The following is an 18,902-nucleotide window of genomic DNA, read 5'->3' on the forward strand; positions in this document are numbered from 1 at the left end:
CAGTGAAGACAGATAAGGTGCGGGAAAAAAAACGCCATTTAAAAGCGCTTCAAAATGGATCCGAACAATCTGCTGGCTTGTATCAGTAACAACAGAAAACTAACTGCTCGTGGTTGGGCATTTGAGATTCGTCCCCATGGGTTCATAGTGATTATAATAACTTTCTTATTAGTTTTTGCTTTATAAGATACACACACTATAAAGCAATAAAAAGTTTGAATTTATTTTAACCAAATGCAAAAAAAAAACAAAAAATCCCTAACTGCTTATGTAAGTATGTACATTCTCAAATCGTTTAATTTATTTAAGCAAAAATTTTTAATTTAAAATGAAATAAAACGTAAAAAAAATATCAGAAAATGAAGTGAAGGTTGGGCAAATCTTACCTCCGTGACGCCATAGTGAATTTAGTTTATAAGTTACTTTAATGTAAGGAAACATATATATATATATATATGTATTATTCTGTATATATATGCGTACATATACTGTGTATACATATATATTTATACATATATGTATGTATACATGTAAGTATATATAAGTTAAGTTAAAAAAAAAAAAAAAGAGGAAAAATTATAAATAGAATTACGTATACTCGACGTCGTATATACTTGACTGGAAATATTCAAGCGACGAAATTTCTTGATAAACAGGTTGTATTATATTTATGTTGAATTTTCTTCCACAGGTTCATTCGTTGTCGTTTTATTTTCCATGAAATACATGAGGAAATATATACGCACACACACGTATATATATGTATATATATATATATATATATCGTCGTGAGTTTTTGTCGATGACATTATTAATTGAAATATAAATTTAACATTTTATGGCTTTCGTCCTCTGTGTATTCTTTTTTTTTTTTGGTTCGTTTTCTTTGTCAGATTACGTGATATGCCTCCAAATAGTGATTTTTACTTATGTTAAGTATTTGTGTATTTTCTTTCTACCTATTTCAGATCAAAGTGGCCAATTTACATTTTAAAAAAGACCATCAGCTTAAAATATTGCCTCTTAAAAATTGAAAGAAAAAAATTCTTTTTTGTTTTTGTTTAATTTTAGTCGAATTGAAAATTTAATGCGGGGATCACGGAAGCGTATAAACTCTATCGGTTTTTTTTTTTTTTAATTTTGAAGCTTTAGAGGATTTGGAATAAATAATTGTCGCATAAATTTTACAACAAAATTTAATATAGACCGTAAGTTAGCCGATTATTATGCAAAAATGTTTATTACCAAACTAGCAACAACTACTAAAGAATGTAGAAAGAAACTGAGGATAAAGGGCAGGACAAAAAATGGACAAACGGACCTAATTCATTCATATATATATTAGAGGTCAAGCCCATATAAGAAGGGTCTATATAAACCACCGAGTGTTTCAATTTCGAATATGAAAATTTTATTCGCCTTTTGTAGTAGTTAATGCCAACTACCGTAGGTAACAGTTTCTCTTCCTTACGGAATCACTCGTTTCGAGAAGAAAAATGCCGGTTCCCTCTATTGCTTATTTATTTTTTTTTTTTACTAGATGAGTGCCTTCACAGAAGAGTGCGATTTCTTGGAAAAAAAAATTTGCACAACAGGCAGACATATTTTAAATAATAAAAACTTTATTGCAAAAAAATATTCGCGTCTTTCATCATTTTGCACATGGGAAATTGTATGACCTTCACGGTATGTTTACAGTCAGATATTATATATATATATATATATATATATGTATATGATATTGCTAAAGGCATCTGATTATTACTTTTATATTGTTGCAAGCATAATATCGGAATGAATATACCATCCATTTTGGGAAAATTAATGTTTTTTTTTTTTCCATTTAGATGTTTGAGTAAAATGGTTATGCATTAAACACGCCCTTCTATACATATTTTATACAATTTTATATGCGTATCTCATGTGCATCAGAAACAGAAACAAAAAAAAAGGTACTCGTGGCACTAAGTCGAAAGCAGTATGAACGAACACCAACACCAACCGAAACGAAAGAAAAAAACAACAACAGAAAATGTATAAAATTAATATTTAATGAATTTTGTATAAAAGCCATCTTTCACTAGTTCAGCGTTTATGAGTGTGTGTATGTGCGTGCTCGCTCTGCTGGAAACGCATTTGGGTATACATGTGACTATCATTAGAGGAAGAACAACAGCCAAACATTCTAGACATGTACAACGACAAGACTGACGACAACAAGAGTGCAATGAAGACATCAAAATGGCTCCAGGAAAAATTGTATTCTCAAAAAAAAAAAAAAACAGTTTTTTTTTTCGTTTTTAATTCTCTTTTGAAATTACCGGTTTTTCAAAATAATGTTGTTCTATTTTTATATAGCTGTTTTAGCTTTGCCTAAATTTTAGTCATCCGTATACATGTTATTATTTTGTTCGTAGAATAATAGGAATGTCTTAGATTTATCATTTCGCTCGTAACATTCCATAGATCCTATATACAGACACTGCATAGATACTGTGCACAAGGGATAGATAAGATAGATTCCATATATGTATATATATATATAACAACTATGCTAATTTATATAAGGACGTCTGTCCGTTCATTTTCCGCGAGTAGATAGAAGAAATCTTCGAAACTACGAGATTGCTTCTTAGTCAAGGGCCAGTAGCCAGAGGCCGGCATATAATTATCAATATCAAGTAAACTCGATAGCTGTCGGCGATCGACTCGCTGTAACGAACAGTGAGTTTACACTTCTGTCGGCAAAGTAGGCGTTTCTGTTACTATCCAACTGAAAATTTATCGACCGACCAACTAAACAACTGTCAACTAATATATAGAAATTACGATCAAGTTTATTCGATATCGACAACTACAAACTGACTATAGGCTTAAAAATGTCCGCGATTTGTTTAGAAGCATTCAAAGGTTGCCTAATATTAAGACCTTGCGAGCAATAACAGGAGTGAGTTTAAAATTATGCTTTAATATGTGATCACCTTTTTAACCCATTCCCGAGGAGAAATATTTCTAATTCAAAACATTCCGCGTGTTGAGGATCAAGGATTTGTCACTGCCTAGAAATTTGTCCTATTCACCTTTGTTTATATTAAACCGTGTTAAGCACCTAACAAGTCCACAATCTCGAGTATTCAAGCCTCAAGTCCAAAGTACAATACAGAACTTTCTCGCTTAACTTATTTTCTATATTTTGGCCAAAGACATCATATGTACCACATAAACACTTCCACTTGTGCCACTTGCTTTTAACGACAAACTAAAATCTAATTACGGGATTTTTAAAATTCGTTCTTAACTTAGTAACTGACTGTTAAATCATTTTACTTAGTAATCAAACAGGCATTCTCTCTCCATTGTAGATAAATTATTATCAGTGATCTTTTTATAAGAAATTTCATCCGGGGGCTTAAACACTTGAATTAATTGACTTATTTCAAGAAGCTACAAGTGAACCATAAAAACGATCTCTAACAACGATAAAGGGCAAAAAAAAAAATAAGAAGCAAAATGGAAACTGGTGAACTCTTGATAAGTCAATACTGCTCGGGAAAGGATCATTTCTGTCTTTTTGTTTTTTTCTTGGTGTCGCTGTAGTCGTGGTTCGTCTTAAGTTTCTTTGTAATAAAAATCATTAAAAAAATAAAAATACAAAAATGGTTTTCCAAAATTTCCCATTTTTGTAAAGAATACAAACGTAAAGAACCAAAACACCTGGGCTGCGTTTAGCGGTTATATGAAAGAGAAGCGTCCCTCCTGCAGGTAACGTGTGCTTATCGAGGATGAATAAAAGAAAAGCGCAACAAATTTCTCTTTTTTTTTTTTTTTAATGACTTAATGTTTAATAATTTTTTACAATTTCATTTAATTTCACGCTTACATGTACGCACATAAGCGTTGTATAGCTTTTCTTATGTATGTATATCTAATGGTTTTTTCATGTTTAAGAGAAACCACTAACTAATATCTCGTAAATTGTAATTTTATTTTCATTTTTAGGCAATTGATTTAATATGTCATTCATAGATTTTTATAGCGATATTTTATTGCATCACCTCTTGGTTTGTAAGACACATTTTCCTACAATTGGTTCGCTTTAAATATAATAATAATAATAATAATAATAATAATAAACGACATCCCTCCGGAGACTGCTTTGGTTTGGAATGTCGTGTCCACATTCCTCTTGCATGTATTTATGACCGCCACTTTGGTGGATGTGTCCAAAAAAAAAAAATAAATAAAAAACAAAACATACGAGAATTTTTATGCGGCTTAAGTCGAACTTTTCGTTACGCGACGTTTATATTACAATATTAAAGTCTGTTCAAGCAGGCGCTCTATGCTCTTTAAGTCGACGTTGGAATCATTCATTCAGACATTCATTTGAAAGCCATCCCACATATCAGCTTGTCAAAGTCTAGCAAGTTTTCCAAACATATGGCTCACTTACGACAACTCGATAGTGCCAGCAATGTTCTGATACCAGTCAAGAGTAAAAAAAAATGCAACAATTGAAGAAGGGAAAGAAAGACAATTGCGGATATACGAATATTTCAATTTATCGATTAAAAATGCGTTTCCCGACATCAGCCGAGCTTGAACTGCATGCATTGATTGGGCATTTTTGACATTCGACTTCAATCAGAAACTATTTCCCACTTTCGGTCTAAAAGTCGTAATGACGGCAACCTGCAGGAAAAACCTTGTACGCAAGAGTATTGCGACCTTTAACATATGCTCATCAGAATTTCAAGTTAATTCCATTCGTAAATGTCGCAGTTAATGGCCATTATAAGGAATATGAATATTTTTAGACGTCGCAAGAGCAATGATAAAAGGAAAATATCCGCAAGTTTTTTGGTCATGAATACGAGCGAACAGCATTTATGAAGAACGTACACAAACAATCAATTTAGCCCTTAATGTTAATGCAAAAGATATCGCCGCGTTACAGTGTGTATTGCCCATACTTTTTGGCTCTAACGAAGGCGAAGCATCTTTAACTATGGCGATTACATGTCCACCCGATATGCGCATAGACGACGGGGTGTATGAGCGTATGTTTCGTCAATGAGTGTCGTTGTGAATTGTTTTGGTCATAAACTTAAAAAGGTATGACATAAAAATAAAAATCAACAGCAACAACAGCAACAACAGTAAGAACAACGTGAACAACACTTCTGCATTCACCCACATATCCAGCCAGCTATTAAATGACCACAATGTGACAACAAATCAGCGACAATCAAAGTAGCACTTAAGTTAACTGCATTTTCATCTCAAATATAAAACGTAATGTGCTTATGTGACTAGAGGTATAAGTGATAGATAGCTTTTCAAAAATTCTTCTACTTTCGAAAACATATTCAAAATATCCTCTTTTAATACATTACTCAAAACGATAAAATCTATTAAAAATTTCACTTACCGGGAAGTTGAAAGGGTTTTGTTGTTTAATAATTCAACTTGAGAACTCTGTAAGTAAAGTAAAACAACAACAAAAATATGATTTGTATAAGTAATTATCGAAGAAAAGCAACTATAGCTACAAGATTAAAAATAATATGTGGAATTTTAAAAAGTAACGCAAAGCATTACGCTGATGAGATAGCTAGACTATCTTTCCAATTTTTCTGAAAGAAGTCGTCGACGCAGTTTGTAATTGTCCTAAAAATCATAAAGCAGTCCTGCATAAAGAATTTATCTCCTGATGTTTTAAACGAAAATTGATAGAAATAATAAGATCCAAGTTTTTAATTTGCTCTAGAGAAAGGTTTAATGTTTTCTAGACGAGTGTTGCCCATTGTTAGTGCTTATCCAGTAACTAAAAGTGTGTTCTAAATTCTTACTTAGCCACTCAGTACCTTTCTCCTACGTGTGTGTAGGCACAGTGGTGGCCATGATGAGCCATTGATTTGGAGAGTCGAAAGGAGGGAATAGTGTTTGTAATAGTAGTAGTAGTTGAGACATGTGGTACTATGGGATAGACTAAAGCGTGTAGGTTATTTTAAAGGAGGGGAGTAAGTGAAGAGTGAAGAACGACAAGTTACAAGTTAGTGTGTCGTGCGGCATTAAGGCAACTTCAAGGATGAATAGGCGAGAATGCTGAGAAACCCGGGAAGTTTTTTGAAAGGAGCTTAGTTGGCAGACAAATTTTTCTTTATTCGACTACATAACACCCTATCACTTACGATTTCACACAGATTACTCAACCAATTACTGGGCCATTCATTAGTCATCAGCTGTCAGTTCAAACCTTCAAGTTTATTCACAACAGACAGACAGACAGGTAAACATAGAAATTTCTAGAGGATTTTGTGCCGATTAACTTGAAATAGAATTTCCCTTTTAATGGACTTGAGGTTTATTAATCTGGCGGTTAGCCAGTGCATTTGTTCATATATATATATATATATTTATATATTTATATATATATAAATGCATGTGACTGTATTCAATTGTTTTTGCAGATTTTTTAATTAAATGCAATTAAACAATATTTTTATTACTTTTTTTAATTAGTCAAATGATATTTATTTCAAAATATTACTTGTGTAGATGATTGATGATAATATTCAGACCTATAAATTTTATAAACAATTAAATTAATTAATAAATTTATTCAATGTGCGATATGCGGCTTTCAGTTATTATGATAAACGCTTAGACATATATCAAATTTTTAATTTTTTTTTTTTTTTTCTCTCCTTCTTTTAATCGTTTATGAAGGTAAATCTTGTAAAAGAATATTAGTAATTAACAAACAAAACAAAATTTTAATATTACTCCCCTTTTTTCGATATTATTTATTGTTAACAATCACACGTTAGAACAGTCGTAGAGTCAGTCGTCGTATGTGAACGTATCGAATGACCTCATGTAAGCTTTTGCTTAACATATTATATAACCTATAAAGAAATTTTAATTGACTTGAAATCTTTGACTTGGCTTACCTTCGGCTAATTTTGAATTATTGAGCACTCCTTTAATTTTAAATTAAACTAAAAGTAGGTAAGCGACTTAAAGTCAACTTAAAACGAATTTCGAACAGCTACAATTAGTTGCTTACACCATAGTCTTGATAAGAGGCAATTACGAAAAAACAATTTAATAATGTTTGCATGGTTTTTATAACGGTTTCGCAAAAGCTGAGACAAGGTGCCGCCACTTTACTTTGTGGAAATTATGGTTTATGTATCGTTTATCATTGCAAACATTTATTATTTATTTATTTATCCATAAATAACGAATTCACTTGGGAAAGTCGCCTAACTAATCGCCAATTTACGATAATAATCTGAATAATTTTCTCTATATAGTTATTCTTAAACAAAGAAGTACATAACTTGTGGTACAAGATTAATAGCCACAAATACTTAAGATAGAGATCCGCCTGAGTAGCCGAAGGGGAGGAACCTCGACTAGCGAGTCAATGGTCGTGGGTTTGAATCTCAAGTGCGGTAGAGTTTTTAATAAAAGCCGATAGCCTTCAGATGCTAGTGCTTTTAAGAGTTTAGTCTTAGAATTTATTTCTCTGGCGAAATTAATAATAATAATAATAATAATAATAATACTTAAGAGAGATCCACTTTTTAACATATCGATCGATTTAGAAAGTGATTCCAAGCTCACCTGTCTCTCCACGTGTTTTGTTTTTTTCTTTGTGTTCAACCTATAGATCGCAAATTTTCGAAACATTTCGATTACGTTTGGTAGAATGGCGAGTTTTAGCCCAAGGGCGAAAGCTATTGAAAACAATTCGGATAGGACCACTTTTTTAACTACTTTATATACAACGCTCTATGTTTAAAAGTCGTTGTATAAGTAACATGCAGAACAAGGGCAGGTTATGCTCATATACTTAATACGCAGAAGTATTTGAGATTTGTCCAACTTTTATTCAAATTCAGAATCACTTTCTAAATGGATCTAAGTTTGTTTGCCCATTTATCCGTCTTGTTTTCCTCTGCTCAATCTACAGCCCGCCATGTCTTGATAAAATGTAATGAACTGCTATGTTGCGGCCCAAGGACGAACGCTATTGATAGTTTTCCGGATCCACGACCCATATAGCCCCTTATTTTGAAAGTTCTGCTTGACTAATTGTAGGATGATGGAGGATATTTAATGACGAACCATGGCCCACTGTAGTGTTTCTACTTCTTTATAACTATAACCCGATATTTTTGGGTCATATGTAAAGAGAGACCAGAAATGCAAATACATTCCATGCAAATGCTTCAGTAATGATTGTGCAACTAAGTAAGTGCACTGGTTCTTTAGATTTTAAGTTAAAACATATTTTTGTAAATAACTGATCGCAAGACCCAGTGTCGTTGTTTTATATAAAGATTAATGATAAACAATTAAAATTTTCTATTTTGCGGAGCGCAATCCTTTTGCGATTTAATTTTAGCCAATTGTGAAAGTGCTGATCTAGAAAAAGACTCATTACAATGGTAAACTAAAGTTTCATCCATAGCTTCGAATCGAAGAGTATGTCAATAAGATTTCTTTCAAAAGGCAAACTCTGTGTGAATAAAAAAGCGAATTTTACGACTACTATCTTGCGTACGTAAATCATTGTTTTAAGATTCAATCTGAGGCTAAGCAGAGCCAATAGTGGAAATTTCTGCAGTGATTGCAATCTATAAACATCGTCAACATGCATCATCTCTAACGTCTGATTAACTTCGTAGAGAAACTCATCGGTTTACTACCGCATATCAAAGAGACGCTCTGCTCCTTCATCAGCTCCTTTACGTTGAGCAATTTTCAACTAGATTATGTATCCTTCACAAAAAGCCACAATATTTTAAGCTTTTCTCAACTCTGTGGAGACTCAGGTTGGATCTTAACCCGCATCGGTCGATCGGCTTGTTCTTTCTTTTCCAATTCTGCCCGATTTTGATTACTTTCGTAAGTAAATGCAAAGGTGTATATGCGTAGCCCTAATCGGTCTGCGTGTTTCTATTGCAAATTATACCGCAGCGTGCCTCACGTAGCCCAAAGCCCATAGCCAAAAAAGAATCACCCAAAATTTTGGGATTGGAGAACTATGCACATAACTTTAGAACACTAACTGCAATATAGCATTCGGTATTTTCTTTACGAGCTGCGACCTGAGCCAAGGCTCATTACGAAATCTTCAAATGATGAAAAAAAAAATACATATCTTGAAGCAAGAAGTAGTGATTTTTCTACTAAACCTTGAGGTGCTTTATGTAGTGGGACTCCCAAAGGATATTCCTGGGTTCTTCTACTTTATACTAGCTGCTTTTTAAGACTTGATCTTCGTCTTGTATGGAACTATAGGAAACAAGTTTCTTGGTTTTTACGATCCCAAAACAGTGTACCTTTCACTAATATTCTGGTGCATATTTCCTTGTATTGCAAATATGTATTTCAAGACTAATGCACCGTTATCCATAGGTGGTAAATATAATATATTGCAAAACATAGATTAGAACAAAGTCTAAATATCGAAGTGTGTCTGATATACCTTCCAGTTGGAATTAATTCATTACAGAAAATCCAATAAGAATCAATTCTTACCTGGTTTACTGATGAAGTATGTAAAACATCACACACGCATCCCTCGCTATGCTTATTTCATCTTTCGAAATTAATTAGTTCACAAATAAATCCATAGAATCGAAGGTTGTAAGGAAATTTGTTTATTTATTTGTTGCTTTCACATACGTTCTCACATGAATTATAATTTACTTTAATTAAGCATTTTCTGCACCCAAAGCATCTTCTTAGATTCAATTCCAACTAAAAACATTGCACTCATATTTAAAAAAAAAAAACACACACAACAATATAAGACAACACGCTTACGTTCACGTCTCATTAAGATATCGATAATATGGCCATTATGTGTAATGAACTTGATGTTGAATTTACGCAAAAAACAATTTAATTAATTCTTAAGCGAATTTATTTGCTTATGCGTAATGTTATTTAAGATTCATAAAAAATATAACAAGAAAAATAATTACAATTTTTGTTTGTAGAAAATGTACGCGACGTGCGCATGCGATAACGACTCGAAAATTGTTAAATAGCTACTAACAAAACAGTAAAAAAAAATATTTTAATTCAATATTTTTTCTTTAGTTGAAACAAACAAAAAAAAAACGTTCATACATACACACACACAACTTATATATATATATATATATATATATATAAATATATATATATATATATATAAGTTTATATATGTTTGTATACTTGTAAGCTGTCTGTACTGACTGAAACGAGGAACGAGCAACAGTGCTCAGCATGCTTGCGACGAATACATTCAGATACGAAAATGCGAACATATACACACATATACTCTCGCGTCAATAAAGCGATATAATGCTTTTACTATAGAGCTTGCTGAGAAATTTAACAATAACAATAACAACAATAACAACATAAACTAAAAAACAGAAAAAGGGAAAACAGAAACGAAATAACAACTCACTACAGCTAAAGTTGCCGGATCAGTAAGAAATGTTATACGGACGAGAGCAAATAAAAAGATCCATTATAGATGCCGTAATACACATTCATCTTTAAATTATGTAGCGGAGCGCGCCTTCAAGATGCCACAACCGAAAGAAAGGAAATGTATGAAATCATAAATAGACTAAGCAACGGTCAAGCATAGTGAAAGATTTACTATACGTCTTAAAATTCAGTAAATATTCTTACAAACATATACACATACATATATTCCATGTATTTCGTTGCATTCTGCACTATGTATATTCGCACAAGAACATTTACCCAACGAAAAATTTCAAAGATAAATGTTTCCCTGCACCGAGCAGGATTGTAGTTAACAGAAATGTACAGAATAGAACAGTTTAGAAAATCATTAATGAAGAATTGAAATTTTTTCTTTTATTTTGAAAAACAAATATATGTATGTATGTATGTATCTCTCTCCATATAGGTATATATATAAAGACATTAAAAATTAAATATGTATTTTTAATATGTGTCAGATGCGATGATCATCATGATGATGATGATGATGATGATGATGATGATGATGATGATGATCATAATGATGACGTTTTTCATTACATTCTTTTGTCTTTTGTATCATTACTTTTTATTCTCATAAAATTTTTGAAACTAAATGTGTGGTCTCATTAAAAATGCAAAAGACCTTCAAACGTGTCAGGTTTTAAAGCTTAATTTTAAAAAGCTTTTAAATTCCATGCATGACACAAGTACATCATATAAATAATAATAACATTAATAATGTAATGCATGCATAATAAAAAAGAAAAAATTTTCGGATTTTTTTCATTCCGAAATTTATGCGATCTGAAAAGATTTTATTAGCAAAACGTTTACGAACTATTCCGTATATTTGAACCATTTCTTCATATATCGTACATTTAATCATGCACTGTACCGGAAACAAGACTTAGGGCACATATTCTTAGCCTTAACCGAAAAGCGGTCAAATTTTCATTTCATCTATCGAAATGATGAACAGAAGAATAACTGACAAGTCCTCTGAAGTAACGCCGAGTAAGACATAGAGGAACCCATTACTCATCTTACTAATTTTTCCCAGTGAGCAATCGAGGAGAAAACGAAAGGCTGTCAACCACAATCAGTGAAATATTTATCTTCCTGAACAAATTGAAATCACAAAAATTGCATAGATATGTATGTGTAGATGCATGTATGTTGTCAATGTAAATTCAAAACGTTGAGAAATGTATAGATGTTATTACAACGCTGGACAAGAGAGAATTCTTTAGGATCCTGCTCAAAGGGTTCAAAGCACCCCTTAATAAAGATCTAAAGGAAGGCCGTCAACTTGTAGAAAAACAATTTCAGTCTTTGAATTAAAAAATAAATGTGGGCGTTACCTTTCTAGGTGGAGTCTTCCCATCATACTTCGTCGTTGTTTTATTTCTTTCTTTATTAATCGGTTAACTGATTCATTTATTTATTTATTTCTGTTAGCATTTCGTCAGCATTGCAATCCTTGCTCTGGGAAAAAAATTGCAAGTTATGTTCTCAGTTTCGCTTTCTTAGAATCTCATAGAACAGAGGATGACCTCCGCTATTGCCATTCACTGTTCATTATCATTAATGCAGTCAATCAACAAAGGTATTGTTATTACTATTAATAATGCGCTTCGACGTTTGAAAGAAGTGAATAATAAAAGCATGAATAATAGCAATAATGTAAGGATTATAGACAGGCATCCTCTTGCGAATGATCCCAGCGCGAAGTTTGACAAGATTGCAAAACCTTCGGCATTGCTTGCGACACTTTGCTTCTCACTTTAAAACCAATCTGAAGTCCGATTATCTTAATCATGAAATGAATTTTGTTACGACTGAATTTTTGCTTGTGCGTTATCAACAATTCTACCCTATGCCACCTAGGGTGCAAGGGTATAACAAGTTTGTGCGCACCTACAAGTGCTTGACATAGACCGATAATTTGTTATTATACCAATCAAGTCAGAACCACTTTAAACTTTACCTTAGTTTGTCTGTCCGTGTGTGCATCTGTCCGCCTGCCTTGTATTCTTGCATTCTTCCTACAGACAGAAATTTTTGGCGTACTTTCATAAGATTTGGGATGGTTGCTATTTGCAAATGGTTCGGATCGGACCGCTATTTCGACCACTTCCCACATAAAGCCATATTTTGAGAAATGTGAGTATGAATAACATTATTAAGCCAAGAGGTGTAGGATATTTAATGGTTAACTGTTGTCATAGCCGTAGCTTTTTCCTGATCGTAAAACGCAGTTTAGAAGATAAACGTGATTTTATAAAGTCTTCGTAATCTATTCATTGGTACGAAATCGTGGAACATATAAAATTATCAAGAGATATGTTCAGCTTATTCACGATCATTATTCACGTTATGGTCCGCTGATATATTTTGAAATCTTATCATCACCATTAAAATCAGCGTTTACTAATATTGATAAAAAGTTGGAAAAAAGATCAAACAAATTACTTTCACGAAAATGTTCAAATGACCAAAGCGGAACCAATATGTGAGAGAATATGCAAACGTTCACTATGTCATTCAAATACCTATAAGTTATGATGTTTGCAGTCATTAACTCAGCATCAGTTTTAATTTTGAATCGCCTCAAAAGTATTACGAACGAACAACGGGAAAATACAAATGCATCAGAAAAGACAAAACTATTTTGCAGATTGAGTTGTTGTCGACAATTTACTAAACATCATCTAAGAAGAAACATTTTTTTTTTTGCTTTCGGTTGGCAATTGGCTTTATTTGCGAACCGTCGAAGAACATAAGACTCATAGCTCGGCAGAGAATATGTATTTTAATTAAACCTGCAAGTCGTAAAACGTTTTAAATAGTAGCAAAACCACTGACAATTATTTTTATTAATGCTCATCAACTTGAAAAAAGCAGAAAGAGAAACGACAAAGAAAACGAAGGAAGGAAAAGTGTTTAGATTGGCTAGTTAGACGGTTCGTCAAGGCAATAAGGCAGTAAGGTAGCCAGGCAGCCGGCCAGCATAGACAAGAGACAGCCTGCTATTCAAGCCGGCAACAGACAATCAGCACGATGCCAGCTCTCACTTTGCGGACTTTTAATCGCACTGTTTTTGTGAACGCAATCTTTTACGATTGCAAAACTTTTTAATTAAAAGTTTTATTTTTTTTGTTGTTTTTTTTTTTTTTTTTCTTTTTTCTGCTCGTTGCTTATGCTTTAGCGGTTTTTGTTGCCGTACTGGAGATAAAAAAAAGTATGTATAAACTTTTAAAGAAAATTTTGAAAGAAAAAAACAAAAAACACAAGAAGTAGTTTTGTAAATGTTTTGAGTCAGGAAAGGTTTGTTATACACACATACGCATATGTCCACATTATATGTATATATACGCACACAATGATATGTACATACAAAAAAAAAGAAGCAATTTTTGTATATTACGCGCGCAAGCGAACGCACATGTACACAAATGCAGTAAAACTAATCCTAACTAATCTAATGACGACAAACATTTAAAAGAAAACTGATATTTTTTCAAATCATTCTTGTAAATGGCAAATACAAACGAAATTGGAGAACATAAAATGAGAAGAAAACCATGAAAACATAAAGTTTACATAAATAATTGGATCACATATTACGGCCAAAGAGATAAGAGATTGTATAAGGCTTTCCCAACCTGAGAAATTGAACGCCATGCGAGTATGCTTATCAAATATACACAAATACATATGGAGTTTTCATATTGTTTTCCAGATATATGTCTACTTGAGTTTGACACAAATAAATAAACCGTGGTCTTAATGGCGGATATAAAAATTGAATGTCGTTCATTATCTAAATATTTACATTTTTCAAAGCAACCCTACCGACCAATACCAAGAAATGCGTCGGTTTGAAAAAAGAAGTTGTGCTTCAACCCCTAATTTATGTATTTGTTATTTGAATTAAGCCATTAATTATTTTGTTTAATAGGCGAATATGCGAACACGCACAAATATCACAATCGAATCAATAAAGCGTCAAATAAATTTCCATTATATAAAAATAAATAAAAAGATTATAGTCCAGCAAGGCCCGACACCCATTAAATTCCCTAACCTGCTTTGCCTAATACAATTCTATAGTGTCGTGATTGTCGTGATAAAATTCTAAAAAGTGTATCCTGCTTTCGTGGGACCTTTCATCTTTATAAGGGTCAAAAAAACACCAACTGACGAGTTCCAAATTTAGTAAATTGAAATTTCTTGCCAATGATCATGCTGTACTTTATCTGCTTTCGTCACAAAATATTGCAAATCAGTTTTTCTTTTTTTGCCATATAAACACCCACTTTGGATGGGAGGGTTTAGCGATTTTCCCTTACACATATTAAAATCTATTTATCATATAAAGGCTTAAATTTTGTAGATACGGTCGTATGGGAGAAAATCAAAAAAATCAGTCCATGCCGAAATATGCGAACTATCGACGCCATTTTTTTTTTTTTTGCAATTTTTCATTTTCCATAAATGGATTTTTGCAAAGCAAAAAGGAAGAAGTCGTAAAATTTACCCAATCCAATCCACTTTCAATAGCAAATTTCTTCAAAAAAGCTCGACAACTGAGACATTATAAGGCAAATATAAACTTACATGACATATGTGGCAGACGCCGTTCAGGCAGACAAGCAGACAGATGAGCAGCCAGTGTTAAAGAGTATGAAAAAACCAGATTACATACTAATAAGACAATTTCCGCAAATATAATAAATTACATCGATGATATGTCGCCTTAAGTGAATAAAGGAAAAAGTGGTTTTGTTTCGTTTTGTTCAATAACAACAATTTCCACTGAAAAGACAGCATTAGTGAATATGCCAAATGCGTCACCCTTCAAATGACTTTTAACGTTTGTAGATAGCCAAAAATTATTAAAATTTCCTGTACTGTGTGTTGTATTCTGGAAATGAGCAAAGTGCCATATTTTACAGCTTCAGTTTTATAAAATTAGAAACACTACGACCGGTCGAGAAGGCACTTGCGCTTTTCACGTTTGAAGCAAATTATGAAATGGTCTTTCTATTGCTTACGCTTAGGGAGCTTCAAAACTGCAAGTACTCTTATCTAATGAGCAAAAGATTAATAATATTCTGGCAACGGTCGGTCAAGATCCGCAAATCGCTTATCAAACTCAATATTAATCTAGTTAATGAACATCCCCTCCCCCAATCCGTCACAATGCATGCAAATATGCGTGACTAAAAAAAAAAATTTCTTTTAATCCAAATTTTAGTTAGTTATTTGGAAAGAAAGGGAGAAAGAACTCCTTCTCCTCTTTTTGTTTTTTTGTTTTATTAAGCTTTCGTTTGCCGCAATTAATTAGGCGATGTGTTCGAAAGCGGACTTGCAAGAAAAACGCTTACCATAGTTTTTTTAATCCTAAATGAAGTAACATTTGATAGAGAGTGTCGTTTGGACCGATTATTGGAGCCCCACTGTCAAGGGGTAACACTGTTTAGATACGTAAACTATTAAAATTGTTCCGATCATTTATATAACTTAAGTGAATAATGCTTACACGCGTGTATGCGTGATAATAAAAATATGGGAAAATGACCGTGAATTTTGAATGCAACGCAACGTTGGCAAAACTAACAAAATAAAGTATGGAGGTATTAATAGCAAAATAAATAAATAATCATTGCAACAACAAAAGAATACGAAATGGCAAAAAAAAAAAAAAAAAGAAAAGGAAGATAAAGACACACTTGTACCGGGTAGAAGGGTAAATCGAAACATGAAGACTGAAGACATAAAATATAAATCAACTGTCTGCGTATTCCTGGTCTATATGCATAAACATATACATACATACATATATGCACATACAAACTTATATACTTCCATTTATATATATATATATATATATATTCTGTATATAATTTTTGTTGTTATTGTTGTTGAAATTTTCTCCAAACATCATAAATAATGTTAAGCGCCACGGCTGAAAAGAAAACATGCACAAACCATTAACTTTTAGTTCTATTCTTCCTCTTTATAGTTTTAGGCCATTATGTCGTCATGTTTACAACGACCAAAGAAAATTGTTTGCATGTGTGCGCGCCTGTTCCGCAATTGTTGCCAGTTAAGGTCTTTGTGTCTTTATGTCCCGTTCATTACATTACTAGAGCGATGCCGTGAATGACGATAACAATAATATATTGTAATTTATTTTCCTCTTTTTTTCCCCCCATGCCAAACAAATAACATTAACTTAAAGTTTGTTTAAAAACTATTACCGCATATTCAGGCCATCCGAGATAGAACGCGTGTAGACATGCACTTAAGTTTATTTATGCTTATCGAGCCTTTTGTTTATCGAAATTGCAAGAAAATTATTTTTTTTTTATGTAAACGAACTTAACTTGTTTCCCTATGCAGACAAATTTATATATATATTTATTATACATATTTTCACATACATTGAAAGAAAATCGCGAAAGGAATGAACGCAAAATTATGAAATTTTAAATCATGAAAAAGACTACGTTGCTTAGATTCCGATATTTATACTACGCAGAGCCGACGGAAAGTGCATTTTGTTAAAGAAAAAAGTTAGAAAAAAGTATATATAACAAGATTAAATAATTATAAGACTATAGAATATTCGATGATTCTTACACAAAGAATCGTGACATCAGTCATTTTGCACTAAATCTTTATATGTAAACAGATGAACGTTTAAGGAGCAAGATATTTGAAATTGAATTAATTCAAAAATGTCTGATGGCGAGATGTTTGCAAAGCAAAAGTAAAGATTCTCTCACTGTATTTCCACCTATCGGTACGTAATAACTGCTTAGATAGTATTTTGAATGGTATAACAGGACCGTAGGACCTACCTTCTTTAATGCCAATTTTTGGGAATCCCTCAAAAAAACCAATCCTCTGCTTACAAATACGAAAGTTCTCCAATTTCTATGTAGTAAGTACATGTATTCGTGGGCAATCATCAATTCCGGTACCTTATAAATGTTGGACAATGACGAAATGGAACTTGTCGTCCTATCTACAGGGTACAGAGCGTGTACACAGCTAATGCTATTTACAAAATTAACACAACAAGCGAAAGAAATTTAAGCAAATTGGATAAAATCAAATATGCGAACATGTGAACCATGCATTGTTCATATAGGTTCCCAATTATGCCTAAACACTTCAACCCCTTCATGCAGACCCGCATCTACATGCCCGCAAAAGATTTCGCATGATTCGAAGCTTAATGCTTCTGTTCAATTGAATTTCTCCTTTATTTTTTAATGGTTGTATTGCTTTAAAACCAATCCAAGGAAGCCCTCCAACTTCACAAAACCACTTCACAGAAAATCCGACGTAAGGACGTACGTATCAAATCGACGACTTGCGAAGAAAGAGATTTCGGTACTCTCCCTTTTTCAATTACATCACTAAGGGACTTCAGCCCAACTGCAATAAATGATGAAATTCGTTTGTTATTTCAAAAATACTTCCTTTTTTTCAACTAAGCCGACCGTCGGCTGCTCATTAATGAAATTATTTTATTCCATATACAAAAAAAAAAAAAAAAAAAAACAACAATAACAACAAAAAGAGATCTCATGATGAGTGATCAATTTTGATGATTCATACACACTTGTAAATACCTGGTTATACAACCATACTGCATGACAGCCATGCATGCAGTGTTCATGTGCTGCTTTTTAAGCAGCCATAGTGATAAAAGTGATGGTCGATGTAGAAGCAATAGTAGTAGTAGTAGTAGTGCTTAAGCATTCCACACGAGAAGCACAACGAACAACAATACGCAAGCAGCTTATACGTAGTAGAGAGAAAGAGATAGATAACTAATGGCTGACAATATACCATGCTGATCTCTTGGGCGATACACACAAACGTGCGCGCACTCAACTTTTCATACACGTAAATATATATTGCATATATATGTGTATATAAAAGCAAGCAAAAAAACAACAAAAAAAAGAAACGACTCAAGTAGGCATGCAAACATGTGATTATAGGTGTATGTGAACGTGAATACATTTGCTATTGTTGAACAACAGACCCAACCTACTACAACTACATAAGTCATAAGTAAAGCACAAGTGTAGGCAAGAACGACAGTTCCAGGAATTATTTTAAAACTTAAAAAATTGTACAAAACGTAACTAAAAATTCAATTTTTTTTTTTTTTGGTTTTCGTTTTAATTTTTTACTTCTTGTACTTGAAATAATTAAATTTTTTTTTAAAAGTCATACGAAAATTAAATAAAAATAAATTCTTCTTTTTGCATTGCTTAGATTTTTTTTTTTTTTTTTCTCTTAAGACTATTGAACTTTTATGACAACTTAAATGATCATTAAATGAA

At 32.6% G+C, this 18,902-nt stretch overlaps 1 protein-coding gene across 1 annotated transcript in view; it reads right to left on the reverse strand.

The window, feature by feature from the left end:
• Positions 1 to 10,027, reverse strand: part of LOC119641758 (homeobox protein abdominal-B) — a 31,282-nt gene extending 21,255 nt beyond the window's left edge. Inside the window, exons 1-2 of the mRNA XM_038040593.1 lie at positions 9,559 to 10,027; positions 5,432 to 5,478 (exon numbers count right to left, since the gene is read on the reverse strand). The gene's annotated coding sequence lies outside the window, so the exon portion shown is untranslated. The remainder of the gene's footprint in view (positions 1 to 5,431; positions 5,479 to 9,558) is intronic.
• Between the last annotated feature and the right edge of the window lie 8,875 nt (positions 10,028 to 18,902).

The sequence above is a fragment of the Glossina fuscipes genome, unplaced genomic scaffold (genome assembly GCF_014805625.2).
Source record: "Glossina fuscipes isolate IAEA_lab_2018 unplaced genomic scaffold, Yale_Gfus_2 174, whole genome shotgun sequence".
NCBI lineage: Eukaryota > Metazoa > Arthropoda > Insecta > Diptera > Glossinidae > Glossina > Glossina fuscipes.